The sequence below is a fragment of the Cornus florida genome, unplaced genomic scaffold (genome assembly GCF_030987335.1).
Source record: "Cornus florida cultivar Cherokee Brave unplaced genomic scaffold, ASM3098733v1 CherokeeBrave_3.0.0_Hap2_Chr05, whole genome shotgun sequence".
Lineage (NCBI taxonomy): Eukaryota > Viridiplantae > Streptophyta > Magnoliopsida > Cornales > Cornaceae > Cornus > Cornus florida.
Window position 1 is genome coordinate 52,695,027 of NW_026775575.1, and position 11,213 is coordinate 52,706,239.

The 11,213-nt window shown below is 36.3% G+C and overlaps 1 long non-coding RNA gene across 1 annotated transcript; it reads right to left on the reverse strand.

The window, feature by feature from the left end:
• Nucleotides 1-3,544: 3,544 nt before the first annotated feature.
• LOC132306466 (uncharacterized) lies at nucleotides 3,545-10,855 on the reverse strand. The gene is made up of 3 exons (XR_009482009.1): nucleotides 10,463-10,855; nucleotides 8,831-8,915; nucleotides 3,545-4,946 (listed from the first exon to the last, which is right to left on the reverse strand). It is a non-coding gene; the product is annotated as an uncharacterized LOC132306466 (long non-coding RNA).
• Nucleotides 10,856-11,213: the final 358 nt, after the last annotated feature.

The following is an 11,213-nucleotide window of genomic DNA, read 5'->3' on the forward strand; positions in this document are numbered from 1 at the left end:
TGGATGGAAAAAAAATTTCAAACTTTGCACTGCACACAATGCATGTATGAGTTTAAGAAAATTTTCAAGCTTTTTGCAACATGATGCAAAATGGATAGAATTCTCAAAAATGAAAATTTTAAGCATAGAGAATTTTTGAAAATTTGCATGTTAGTCCTAAATTCAAGCCATGCATGGAAAATTTGAAACTTGACACATTATTCCAATCCAATGCATGGTTGGATTTTGAGAAAATTTTCAAGCCTTGGAACATCTCTTCAATGCATGGATGGGATTTGGTCTCTTCAAATGCATGGATGAATGTAGGAAATTTTTTTTTTAAACCTTGCACTTCATCACATACTGCATGAATTAAATTTCAAAATTTTTTTTAAAACTTTGCAAATTCATTCCAATGTAATGCATGGATGGAAAATTTTGAAAACTTTTCAACTTCTTTCTAATGCATGGACAATGTTTAAACTTTTGAACTTCAGTCCATTCTAATGCAAGGAGGGAAAAATTGAAATTGCGCATCATCTCAAATGCATGGAAAGTTTTTTAAAAAAAAAAAAAACTTTGCAACTTCATTTTAATCCAATGCATGGAAAATTTTGAAAAAAAAAAAACTTTGCAACTTCATTTTAATCCAATGCATGGAAAATTTTGAAAATTGTTCACAAGTTGCAATTTTTCTCTAATGCATGGAGAATATTGAAAATTTTTCAAACATTGCAAATGCATGGAAAAATTTTAAACGGTGCAAGAGTTTCAATGCATGGATGGAATTTGGGAAAATTTTTCAAAAATGCATTAAAAATGAGACATTATGCACATGAGTAGCATTCCCAAGATGCGGTGAAATTGCTAGAAAGCGATGGAAACTTCCGGGAATGAAAATTAGAGTTGAGAAGGTCTAAGAAGCCAGTCTAAAATTTTGGAACACGACTGAAGAGATTTCCAGAAAAATTAAATTTTTGGCTTTTCTTAACCATTTCCCAGAAAATTTCAAGGCACGAGCAATTTGAGAAGGTAGGGAAGCTTGGAACATCGAAAGAATTTCTTCCCTTGCTTTGCTAAATTTAATGTCGATAGCTAGACGAAGTTAGAGCAGGTACTAATCCTCAAAAATCTCGATAGTTAGACACTCCGAGATCAGGTTAGTCCTCCTTACCCTATACCATGTCTCTCAAGAGATTCAAGCTTCCCCAAATAGGATAATTCTTTTAAAAGTGAAGAAGGAAGAGCTTGAAGACAAAAGTGGAAAGAGGTAGCGGAAAGACCTCAACCCACTCTTCATCCTCAATGAAGAACTTTGGATTATGGGGCTTATTTGGATTATAGGAAGATGGAGTAGGTGAGAGTGCACCTAGCAAAGGCTTTTGAAGGGTCATATTGAGCACGGGAATGCTCGACAACTTATCCTTTAAAATTTCAACATCCTCCTCACACTTATCCAGCGGTTCGGGCTCAACAACTTGAGACAACTCAAGTGAGGGAATGGGATGAGATGCAAGCTCCCAAGAAAGAGATACATTTGATGTTGACCAAGGAAGAGAATGAATAGGTGGATGAATATTAAGCAAAGAATTCACCTCCGAAATGGAATTGTCAACATTAAAATCCTCACAATTGAAATGAGCCAAACAAGCTTTTAGAGGATCCTCCATTGAAAGAGGTGCATCAAGCAAAGGATTATTTAGGGGTTGTTCTGGAGTTTTAAAGGATGCAATCTCATCATCTTTTTCCTCATTTTTAACCACAAATTCTTCCATTTTATGAGTGGCAACAATTTGATCTTCAACCACCATTTTATCATTTTCACATGTAATAACCACTTGATCATTCTCATGATGAAAGTTACTAGGAATAATCTCATCATTCATAGAATTTTCTTTTGGATTGGCCATAAATTCAAATGAAAATGTTTCCTCCTCTTCATGATTTTTAGCATTAATCCTTTGTTGAATTTGAGATATTTGGTCATCTATCATTGCACTAACTTGGGACTGGTGATATGGTACCACTTGATTGATAGACTCTACTGTGGATTGCATGCTAGCAAGGGAGGCCAATAGTTGATTGTTGGAGTTCATCATTTGCTTATGCATAGACTCCATCATTTGTTTGTTAGCAACAATTAGCTCATCCAATGGAGATGGTGGAAAAGGAGAAGAGGGCGGGAAAGAATGATCATTGGGTTGAAAGGTTGCATATGAAATTGTGGGGTTGAATTTCCTATGTCATGCCACAAGAAGTTTTGTTGGTCTCCCCAACCCGAGTTATAACCATTGAAGTATGGATCACTACCCGGTTCAGAGAAATTTACATTTAGTTGCTCTAGATAAAAATCCGAGAATTGTCTCGTTGGAAGAAAATCTCTTGTATGATGTGTATTACTAGAGCAAAAAGCACAAAACGCATGTGGTGTATAGAATTGAGTTGGGAGATAATTATTCTCAATCTAGGAGTTAAACATCAACAACACACAACATAATCAACACAACAATTCTTTATCATCAACTCCACATACAATGATATTCCCTTTCTCCTCAATTATCAAGACAAAAATTAAAATGGCCACGACAAGGACCGATGCTTGAACACGAAATTAAAACAATAATATAGCCTCAACAAGGGCTTGCAAATAAATTAACTACTTCTAAGCTTAACACATGCACAATATCCACAATTCGAAACTAGAAGTCACGAGACTTACCTGGGGTCTTCTAGACTTACAATTTGCAAGCAATCCCACGGCGAGCTTCGAGTCCCTAGAATCTTACAACACGAAGATGATCAAAACACACAAGGAATATTCACAAGACACAATATTAACAATCAAACTAAAATTAACCCTAGAACTTTGGTCGCTAAACCGTTTGCAGTCCCCAGCAACGGCGCCAAAAATTGATCGGTTGGTTAATTAAACATCAACCTTCGCAATAGCACGAATCATTGTAAAATAGGGCTATTGGTCGAGTAAGTCGAACCACTGGGACTGTGCTAGTCTTAAGGCAACCTAAGTATCTAGAGTCATTTTAGAACGATAAGGTGTAATAAGGAGTTGTTGATTGGTTTGTCACTAAGCTAGTAATTGAAGTGTGCATAAAATAAGAATGCTAGTAAATGAGAGTTAGAGATAATAAAAGGGGAAACTAGGGAAGTGAATCCACCTACGCCCTAAATACATGCTAAATCAAGACTAAATTGGGATAAACACTATATAAGTAATGATCAAGAATTATGTAGCAACACATAGTTGCTTCATAACCAATAAAAAGTTCATGAAATTAAAACAAGAATGGTCTATCAAAAGACAACACATTTGAACTACCTAGACTAGGGTGTAGTATCAAATACATTAACTTAAGCGAAAGACCATCAAGCATTCAATCAAATGATGAAGCACATGAAGGTAAGAATCAAGCATAGTCCATCAAAGGAGGTACCTAAGCAATGGAATATCAAGCTTCAAAATCAACATGTCTTGAAAACCATTCATAGTTAATATCTTCATTGTCACTATGAAAATAAAAGCAATAAGACTAATGTAAGAATCATCAAGACAAGCTAAATAACTCACATCAATCATTTAAGCATGAATATTCATTACAAGAAGTAATAAGCTCTTAAACTATGAAAAGACCAAAGTTTATACATCATAATCCCCAAAATAGAACCTAATCTAGAACATGAACAAAAGGGGAGGCTTCATCACCTCCCTAGATGAGGTTTAGTTACCCATGAGTGAGCTAGAAAAAGGAAGAAGCAAGGCTTTCCCCTCCATTTTCGAGCTTCCTCCTTGAAGCTTCAAGAACTCCTCCTCTTTGCTCTCTTCTCTCTCCACTATCTTGCAAAATGTAGCTTAATGTATTGTGTGGCTTCCCTCTCTTATCTTCTAGAGATAAGGCTCAAAAAATCCCCACCAACCAACATCTCCAACCAACCATTAAAGAGGGAAATTAGAATTGAGGAACCCAAGATGCAAGTGGCTAAAAATGGGCCATTTACGGATGCAATTCTGCCCTAATTTCGAGCACTCGAAATAAGGGCTCGAGCACTCAAAATTGGAGCAGAATGCTCCATTCTTGCCTTGCTCCGCCCAGACCTACTTTGGTTAAACAGCCATAACTTTGCACTCCGAACTCCGAATGACAAACCGTTTAAAGATTTGGAGAGCTGATTCAGAGCTTTAAAAACTTCATGTTTTGATGAAGACCCAAATCTCAAGTCTGGTTGGTCGAAAATGGGGAGAAAGGCAGTACTTCAGTGCTGCCAGGCAGTTCTACGCACCTCTGGTAACAAGGCCATAACTCTCCGCTCCAAGCTCCAAATGATGAACCGTTTGAAGATTTAGAAAGCTAATTCAGAGCTCTAAATCTTTCATGTTATGATGGAAGTCCAGTTCTCGACCTTTCTGGGTCAAAATGGCGAGCAAAATCCTAACTCCACTGCTGATCTCGTGAAGCAATCTGCCCTAATTTCGAGTACTCGAAATAAGGCCTCGAGCACTCGAAAATTGGCCAGAATGCCCTATGCTTGGTTTGCTCCGCCCGGACCTACTTTGGTAAAACGGCCATAACTTTATGCTCTAAACTCCAAATGATGAACCGTTTGAAGATTTGGAAAGCTAATTCAGAGCTCTAAAAACTTCATGTTTTGGTAGAGATCCAATTCTCAAGGATGGTTGGCCGAAAATGAAGATCAAGGCAGAATTTCATTTCTGCCAGGCAGTTCTGCGCACCTCTGCTCCAAGCTCCGAATGATGAACCGCTTGAAGATTTGGAAAGCTAATTCAGAGCTCTAAATATGCCATTTTATAATGGAAGTCCAGTTCTCAAGTTTGCAAGGTCAAAATGGCGAACAAAGTTTGGGCTTCACTGCTGCCAGAATTTCAGAATTGTGCCTTTTGATGGCCAAAACTCTACAAAGCCTTGATTTTGCTCCTTTTTTGGCAAATGGACCTGAAAATATATACATACACACAAATGAAGATAATCTACTTAAATAATCAAACGATGGACTTAACTAATGCAATTTAGGGCCCTTGAATATACAATATTCGGCGCTTATCACACGGCTATTGTTTTTCCCTCTCTACATTGGCCACCAGAGTCTGCCAGCGAGCTTCATAAATGACGTGGATGGACAGATCATCTGCCACGTCATCGACAGATCAGCTATCACGTCATTAACAGACATCATTTTGTGCTTCAAAGTGAAACAATGGTAATCCCGCCTCAACGGTACGGATCAACTTCGTCCTCAAGTAGTAATCCCACTATACTTCCACATGCAACCTCAATGTGTCCAATCAGTTTTGTCACTGCCCCACCACATGCCACTAATGGTCATCATGCATCAAATCTTCACGACTTTCAAAATCACAGGCCACTAGTGCCACCACAAGCCATTAGTAGTACTCATGCGTATCAGTACCATCCTGGCTAGAGTTAACTTTCAAAATCACGCTCCGCATCTACCTCTATTAGCATCGATGTAACATCACCAATGCCACATTAGCTACATCAGGGTAAAAACACCAAATCTTTTCACTTTTATGATCTTTCTCCAAATTCAAGTTGGTTTTATACATACCTTAAGTTTGAGGAGGGTTGTTAGATTACAAAAGTGCTATTATATTCCTTAGCTACAAATTAGTTTTACACCTAACAGTTACTATGTATTTCTCCACCTAACATGTATAGATTTGTTCATCATTTACCTATCCCAAAACACATTTATGTATTCTTTATTTACTGCAATTCTATACAATATATATATTTTTTCATATTATTTAACATGCCCAATGTTACATTTTAATCATGGCTGAATAGATGAACTTTCAATTGTTAGTAAAGCTTAAAAGTTTGTAAAACTTAAAATAATAAAGAAAATAGAAATAATACATACTCCCTCGGTCCCATCTTAGATGTTCCTTTTGGTGAGTAGAATTTTTTAAGAGAACATGTAATTATTGCATTGTCCCTTTAAAAATTACAAAGCTACCATTTCAAGTTTAAATATATATATATAATTAAGTTTAAAAATTTTAAGAATATTTTATGGAAAGATGTGAAATATGTTGTTTAAACTTTATAAATGGACAAGTATATTGGGACAATCAAAAAAAGAAAGATGGACAATTATTATGGGATGGAGGGAGTATAATATATATATTTTTAAAGGCATAATGCATAATATATATATATAAATTTTTATAATTTTGAACCGATCAGACCTAGATCTGTTATCCATCGGTAGGGGTGCAAGTTGGCCGGGCTAGCCCAGCCCAACCGGAACCCACCCCAAAACATTTTGGGTTGGGCTCCCAATTTTAGAATTTTGGGTTAGGTTCGAGCGGAACAATGTTCAGCCAGACCCAATTCGGGTTGGGCTCGGGTTAGAATTCTCAATTTTAGAATTTTGGGTTGAGTTCGAGTTAAACAATGTTCAGCTGGGCCCAATTCGGGTTGGCTTCTTGGATTAGAACATTTTTAGCCCGAGCTTAACCCGTATAACCCGAATTGGGTATTTTAATTTTTTAATTCTTTTTAACCCTAGATCTATGTTTAGAGAATATATATATATATATATATATATATATATATATATATATAGCCGTTCAGAGAAGCAGCCGCCACCCCGCAATGATCACCACCATTAGTACGATGGCGTAGAATATGACAATGAGGGTTCCAACGACTGCGGAGAATATAAGGATAAGATTTCTTACGATCGACGATGCAGATTTCTAGCCTGGAACCTTTATCTCTCTAGCCAAACATCTGTGTCCTAAACCCTCTCTCTCTCTAACCAGACTCCCTCTCTCAGTTGTATGAAAATCTCTACTATTAAGGGATAATTACATGGGATATGTGTTTTTCTATTATAATTTCGATATATCATTGATTAGATTTTTCATATGAGTGCTTGTATTAAAAAAAAATTAATAATTTGTTGTTATAGCTTTCTTATATATATACATATATATATATATATATACATACATATTGGGTCAATCAATTTTTATTTATTTAAATTAATGAGGAAAACTTGTGCTTTTATTTACTAGGGTTAATTACAACCACACCCCCTGAGGATTGCCATATTGACAGCCATATACAACTTAGCCATTTTTTGGAAAAAAACACCCCCAAGGTTTACAAACTTGAATAATGACACCTCAAATATGATGAAAGTACATGTTTACCCTTTGACCATGTAAAATGACTAAATTACCCTCATCCAAAATATGTTTTCTTCTTCCAATTTTTAGATCTTCCCATTCATTCTGTGAGCCCTTCTTCCCCGCTATCCATTAAGCTGCCACAAGCCTATCACCGTCCCGTCGTCGCCCTCATCCGAGCCATCCACAGCCGCAGTCCATCAAGCCGCCACATACCCACAGCCGAGCCCACCGTACCGCCGTCGCCCTCATTTGAGCCATCCATAACCGCAGTCCATTCCTCCATCGTCTGCTAACTACCATCGCCACCGCCGCCGAGCTGAACCAACCTTGCTCACCGCATCCGAGCTTTGCCACCACTGAGTCCAACTCGGACGAGTCAGCGCCCGTCACCGCCGCTGTCAGTCAACCGCGCCCGTCATCGTCATTCCGAAGTTAACCGAGCCAACTGCCGTCGATTCCATCCAGCCAAGCTATCCACCGGCGTTCAGTGTTGACAGCCCGTCACCCACAACCGAGACCGTCTTCCCGTCGCCCACAGCCAAGGCCATCTTAAACACGGCCGAGCCCTCACCGGCCAAGCCCTCACCCGCCGCCGCGAGTCCTCCACGACCGAGCCATCCACAATCAAGCTCTCCACTGGTTGAGCACTTCATTTTGCTCGCCGGCTGTCGTCCTAAAAGTGCTTTCCGAATCGTGTTGGATAGTCACCCATCACACGAATCTAAAACCCAACTCCACGACACTTGATGACGGCGGGCGGCTCAGCCGGTGAAGGGCTCGGCCATGAGAGGAACTGCGACATGGAATCAGCGGGCAAGAATCGAGATTGGGGGTTTGAGAGATACTGTGTGTGTGTGTGTGTGAGATAAAGAGAAATTTGGATTTGATTTACGGATTGGGAGGGTGTGGAAGAAGAGGAGGAGGAACCGGGTTGAGAGAGAGATGAGATGCGAGGGTAGTTTGGTCATTTTAGGTGAGGATTAAAATATATCTTAGGGCATATTAGACATTTCATGTCATTAAGACTGTGTTTGGCTCCGTTTTTTTAAAATGGGGTGTCATTGTTCAAGTTCGTAAACCTAGGGAGTGTCTTTGTACAAAAAATGGCTAAGTTGTATATGGCTGTCAATATGGGAAACCTCAAGAGGTGTCATTGTAATTAACCCTATTTATTACTATTGTTTTTCATGCTTTCAGTCGTAGTGTTGGTATGATGCCGGTGTTAATTTATTCATTAGTAGTGCTTGAAAAAAAAAATTTTTTTTTGGGTACTTTTGTCTTCCTTGTTATGTTTTTATAAAATTTCAATTTTAAGTAACACATACAAAACAGTATACTTGTGAATTGATTATGTGATATATGCATGTTTTGCATTTTCAATGTAAAACAAATTAAACAGAAAAAATGTCAGTGGCATGCCTTTACAATGATAGGAAATAGTTCAATTGGTATAAGCCCTCATTCAGGAAAAAAAAAAAAAAAAAAAAAAAATCCTGTAGGCCTACCCGGTTTTGGGGAAGGAAAAAAAGAAAAAAGAGTTGACCCGAACAACCCGAAATTATCCGAGTTGGGTTTCATGGGTCGAGTCCAAACTTGGGCTATCACGGGCTGAGCGCAACCATAATCCGAAATGGAATAAGATAAGGACCATATTACCTGTTGAATACCCAAGTGAAGTGTCCACAAAGCGGCCTTGAATTTGTTAAAATCCCACAAAAAGTTGGGGACTTCTCAAAGTAATCTGCAGAATTCAAATTATGATAGTGGGATTTTAATTCATAAATCACTTATAGATGGAGGTCAGTGTGAATGGAGAAAGATATACAAGATGTCAAGAACTGTATAAATGGTGGTATGTGACTCTATGGTCGTTATCAACGTGGAAAAAGAAAGAGTTGTGGAAAAGGTTACCAGCTGAGTGTAGTATAATTTTTTTTTTATGTTCGATTACATAAGATTGGAATTTTAAAATTAAAATTTATATAATTGAATAAAAACAACTCATAATATCAATTTCAATTTTAATTTCAAGACTCTAAATTTATGAAGGCAAACACAGCCTTAGTTGGTATCAAGCTTTTGGAAAAGCCACCAGATTCTAGTTAACTCGGCTCACGGCTTGTAGTGTATAGCACATGCATACAAGATATTTTATTAGCAGGGATTCTAGAAATTTTTTCCTGTGTATAAGTATAAAACACAAGAATAAAGTACAAATTTTTTTTCCGAAAAGGGAAGAATAAAAAACTTGGTATAACGAAAAGTCAATGTTTTGTACAAGCATATAAATATAAAAATAAGATAGCAAATTTATTATAAAATATAAAATATAAAATATAAAATATAAATGAGAGTGTGAGTTTTTACTAAGTGTTCATTTGGTTAGCTTAAAATGTTTCATTCATAAAACACATTGAAAATTTAAAATATTTCATTCATAAAATACATTGAAAATTTATTTTCACGTAAAAATTGTATCATTATATTATATTTTTCTGTTATGCTATCATCAGTTGATACTCTTCTTTCTTATTCAGTCTCCAAAAAAAAAAAAAAAAAGTGAGTTTTCTTTGTTGACAAATTAAGACTCCTATTAGGTTACAATTTTCTTGCCTTAAAATTATGACTCTTTTTAAGCTAGACTTACAAAGAAGTAAGCTAATTTAATAAGAGAGTCCTAATATATAATACACATTTTAAAAACACAAAAAATCAATTACTGAATATGTATTTGATAGTTGGTATATATGTACGGAGTATAAGTCAAACTATATAAGTTGGCAATCCCACTCAAAAATTTAAGTTGTTAGGTGAGACTAACACCCAACTCATATATACTAACATTTTTTTCCACTCGAACTCGCAAAGCCTTTGTTATTGTTCAAATCACCCTGCCTACCCGGGGTGAAGACCTAGACACTCTCTGGACTAGACGTTTAGCGTGACACCGGATTAAGAATTTAGTTTGGTTCTGATATCAATTGTAACGGGTTAGATGATTCGTAATCTACACCCAACCCATATATACCCATTCGCTTTTTCAAAATATATGCCATTTTATTTTTAAAATTATGTCACATTAACTATTACTACAAAAATAAGGAATAAATTAAAGTTATCGAATAAATAATAGTAATACTTAATTTATATGTAGTCCACGTTATATCAGTGTCTTACTGTTAAGATTTTACAATGTTCTGTGAGTGAAGGTTTAGAGAGAGAGGTTTATGCAAAAAGGGAAAGAACACATGAAATGTAAATATAAAACCAAAAGAATATTGAACTTACAGGATGCAAAGCTCTGTATCCACGCCAGACTCGATATCTGACTCTCACCCGATCCAAATCTCAGCTTTATAAAAAGCAGAAGACGCCTCTCGTACAGTTCAATTATTTTGAGTGCAAAAAATGAGCGGTGGAACAGCGACCAAGAGTCTTGTTCATCAAATTAAAAGAGTTCGTTGGAGCAAAGACGCGTTGTCGTACAATTGACTAGGGTTGACACTTTTTCTCTTTTCCTTCCTTTTTGTTTTTTTTTAATTATTATTATTTTCTACTTCCTTCCTTTTTACTAACACCCAAAATACACTAAGGGCCCGTTTGGGAAGTGTAATGTGATATAATATACTGCCCTAGCCTAGAACAGAAGAAATGTTTTGTAATGTGATGTTCTGAAATAAGAACAAAACATGTTTGGTGTTCCAAGTTTGCTCTACCGAATCATGGAATAAAAACATGGTAGAACATGTTCGGTAATGTATATTGTTCTAAGAAATATGAGAACAAAACATGTTTGGTGTTCCAAAGTGTAACCAAAATTAATTTGATGAATTAATTATTAAATATGTTGGATTAAAAATGTTTTTAAATAATATTTTCTTAAATACATTTTTTCTAACTTTATTAAGTATAAAGTTAGAAAAAACGATTGTATTATTTTAACATATTGTTCCTCCATTTATCTTAATTTATTATAAAAATCATTAAAATAAATTAAAAATTCCAAATATGGAACTGAAATAAAGTTTCAATATATCAT